Below are 4,133 nucleotides of genomic sequence, written 5' to 3'. Positions count from 1 at the left end.
GAGGCATTTCCATATGGTTTCTTCCAGTCATTTCATAGCTCAATATCTTAAATTTACATGTTTAATTCACCTGTATTTTTTGTAACAAATGAGTTCTGGTATTGTTTTTCTGGATGTTTATTTTGATATCACCATATACTATGTATTGGAAAGACTTTGATTCCTCCAGTTCATGCTCTTAGCATCTTTGTAAAAAAAATAATCAGTTCTTTGTAGATTCACGAATTTGCTTCTAAAATCTCTGTTCTGTTCAATATACATATTGGTATTGAACCAAGGGCTTTGAGCATGCTGAATAAATACTGTCCCACTGAGCTTTATTTTCACTGAGTAACTTCTTTGGTAAAATTTATTTCTAGGCATTTTAATCAATGTAATTAATATAAATGGAAGTGCTTTCTTGATTTCCATTTCAAAAAATGTGCTTATCTAAGAAACAAAAGTTATAGGAATAATAGTTGTTTCTATATTGAATTTATATTTTGAAAACATTCTTAATTTGGTTATGAGTAGAATTAATTTTTTTGTTTTATTTTTTTGAGACAAGGTTTCTCTGTGTAGCTTTGGAATCTGTCTTTCCACTCTCTCTGTAGACCAGGCTGTCCTTGAACTCATAGAGTTCCACCTGCCTCTGCCTCCCAAGTGCTGGGATTAAAGGTGTGCGCCAATATGCCTGGCTATAGTAGAATTGAATTTTACTGAGGGCTTTAGAAATTTTTCTATATGGGGTCATAAACCTCTACCAGATGGATGCCTAATTTTGCCAGAACTATTTTCTGAAAAGGCCGACTTTTCTCAGTGCATGTTTTTGACCTTTTGTCAAAAATTAGGCATTCATAGATATGTGAGTTTAACTTGGTGTCTTCTATTACATTCTGCTATGCAAGTGTCATGCTGTCTTTATTACTATAACTCTTTAGCATAGTTAGAGGTCAGATAATTTTATACCTTTAGCTACGTTCTTTCTGCTTAGAATTTGTTTGACTATCTGAAGCCTTTTGTGTTCCATAAAAATTATAGCTATTGTTTCTTGTTCTGTAAATGTCATTGGTCCATTTATGACTACTGGGGAGAAGACAGTTGGTTTTCATGTAGGGTGTGGGTCTTAATATGTGAAGAAAAAGGGAAGCTTTGAATGAATATGAAGAGGGGATGAAACCCAATGAATAAATCTATGAAACAATCCCACACCCAAGGCTCAGGGAACATTGCAGAAGAGGGGGCAGAATGATTGTTAAGGCCAAAGGATCATGAAGTTTTCCTTTAGACTATGTCTCCTAGGAATGTAAGAAGCTACACTCAGAAAGCCTTACCAATCTGAATTCCCCAATGTGAGCTGAACAAAGATGTCACCAATGAACTTGCCATTTTGGAATAGGAAAATCCCAAGAAGTCTCAAATCCAGAGAAATATAGGTGACTGAGGAAAGCTGAGAATGGGAGAAGCAGTCTTCTGCAGGAAAGAGCACACCAACTGACTGTCCAGTGTTAATGGCCAGCTCTGAAAATGCACATGCAAGTGCTTTTTCCAGACTGAGCAGGTTTCATTTAGGAATATATATGTGTATACATATGTGCATGCAATAACAATCAATGAATAAAGAGGCTGTGAATTTGGAGGAAAGTAGGGATAGGTCCCTTTGGGGAAGGTTTGAAGGGAAGAATGCGAAGGGAAAATGATGTAATTATATTCTAATTTCAAAAAAGTTTTAAAAAGAGACAAGGATGAATTTCTGAGTGACTGTGCATTGCTTTTCAGGGTAGGAAGTTGCTATCAACTAATTACAATATTTTTGCAAATTTGTCGATAAATTAGTACAGCCAAGTTAAAGGTATGGAGAGATTGTCCAACAAAGGAGGGTGAAAACTTGTCACCAACTGAGATTTGTCCATAAAAATGTCCTCTGACTTTGTGACTCACCTCCTTCCCACCTTCAGCTGCGGGTTCTGCTGCACTGTCTTTGGCTCAGGGGGTAGTATTTTCAGGTAGGGACATCTTGAAGATATCTCTCTGGTTCTGCTGCTGGGGAGGCTGTGCTTTGGGAGCAGGGATCCTACATTTCTTTGTGCCTGAAATATTGTGAATGGTGTAATTTTTCCTGATAACTTTATAAGCAAATTCACTGTTGGAAATAAGAACTACTGTATGCTGATTTTGTATCTTTCTTTACTGGAAGAGTTTATCCAATCTAGGAGTGTTTTGGTGCACTTCATAGCATCTGAAGTACAAAATCATGTAATCTGGAGGTGTGAAGAGATGGGTCAGCAGTTAATAGCACTGGATTCCCTTCCAGAGAACCTGGGTTCAGTTCCCAGCACATACATGGCCTCACACCCTCAGTTTCAGGGGAGTTAACACCCTCTTCTGACCTCAGTGGATACCAGATATGTAAGTGGTACACACACACACACACACACACACACACACACACACACACACACACACAATATTCTGAGGGTTCACCTTGTGTGAAAACTTATTTCTATGTGTTTTAATGGATTCATATTTTAAAATATATATTACTTGTTATGATTATTATTTTAAAAATATTAATCCATTAAACCACATAGAAATAAGTCTGCACACAAGGTGAACCCTAAGAAGAACAGACATAGATCCACACGGAATGGGGAAATAGAGAAGATCACCTGACAAATACGGGAGCATGGGGGTGGGGGAGAAGGCAGGGCCGAAGGGGAGGGGAGAAGGGAAGTGGGAAGGAGAACTTGAGGGAATGGGATATTTGAGATGGAGGAAGGACAGAGATGAGAGCAAGGAAAGAGGTATTTTGACTGAGGGGCTACCAAGAAAGCTGGCACTAGAGAATTTCCCAGAAATCCACAAGGATGACCCTAGTTAAGACCCTAAGTAATAGAGCAGAGTGTTCCCAAACTGGCCTTGCCCTGTTGTCAGGTTGATGAATATCTTAAATATCACCATAGAACCTTCATGCAGCAACTGAAGGAAACAGAGTTAGAGACCCACAGCAGAGCACTGGACTGAGCTCCCAAAGTCCAGTTGAAGAGTGGGACGAGTCAGAAAATGAGCAAAGTGGTCAAGACCATGATGGTTCACCCACTGAAACAGTCTACCTGAGCTAATGGGAGCTCACCAACACCAGCCGGACAGGGAAGGAAGCAGCATAGGTCCATACTAGTCCCTCTGAATGTAGGTCACAGTTGTATGGTTAGGGCCGACTATGGGGCCACTGGCTGTGGCACCAGGATTTATCCCTACTGCATGTACTGGCTTTTGGGAACCCCTGCTCTTTGGATGGATACTTTGCTCAGCCTAGATACAGTAGGGAGGGCCTTGAACCTTCCCCTAAGCATTGTGCCTGACTCTCTCTGAGGAGTGGATGGAAGTGAGGGAGTAGGTAGAGGGACTGGGAGGAGGGGAGGGAGAGGGAACTAGAGTTGGTATGTAAAATGAAAAAAATAGCTTATTTTTTATTTTAAAAGTAAAATGAAATGAAATGAATTTTTTTAAAAAGAGAGAAGTCTGCACAAACAAAGCATATTGTAAACACATATTGTGTGAGATGGGGATTGTTCAGGCAAGTCTTTATTACGCTATGGCAGCCAAAGAATCCTTCTCTTCAGTTAGTGTGAGTCTCTAAACGTCAGCTTCATTGCAGACCCCAACTTCTATGTTATCTCTGTCATTTGCCTTTCAGGGCTTTCCTTAATCTTAGGATTAAGACAACTGTATGAACGACATCTCCCAGTTCTAGGTCTTCATTACATCTCTTCTTAAGGAAAGTTGTCCTGTTCACACAGTTCTTACCCTCTGCTGTAGCCTTCCAGACAAAAGAAGCTTCAAGTGGCTCTGACTGAAGTAAATGTTGTTGGCCTTCATTCTACCCACAAATAAATAAAGAAATGCCAAATGAACGAACACCACCTGACTGGGTATTCTCTTGCATGAAAGAGGCTACTCTCTATACCAGCTGGCCCACGGGAATGGGTTCTTGGTAAACAAGGTAGAATTGCTGAACAAGCTCCTGAGCTCTGCGTAGCATTCTGCAATCTGGGCCAGCACCACTGCATACCAAACTGATATGCTTGGTAATCGGTTCCACTTTGTGTACACTCGTGTTGTCATAAAGGATGGAGTTCTGATTTTTTCTCATT

The 4,133-nt window shown here is 40.1% G+C and overlaps 1 pseudogene; it reads right to left on the bottom strand.

The window, feature by feature from the left end:
• Positions 1-3,567: 3,567 nt before the first annotated feature.
• LOC101997894 lies at positions 3,568-4,132 on the bottom strand (annotated as a pseudogene).
• Between the last annotated feature and the right edge of the window lies 1 nt (position 4,133).

The sequence above is a fragment of the Microtus ochrogaster genome, unplaced genomic scaffold (assembly GCF_000317375.1).
Source record: "Microtus ochrogaster isolate Prairie Vole_2 unplaced genomic scaffold, MicOch1.0 UNK13, whole genome shotgun sequence".
Taxonomy (NCBI): domain Eukaryota; kingdom Metazoa; phylum Chordata; class Mammalia; order Rodentia; family Cricetidae; genus Microtus; species Microtus ochrogaster.
Note: the sequence above shows the minus strand (reverse complement) of the source record. Positions and strands in the feature narration are given on the sequence as shown.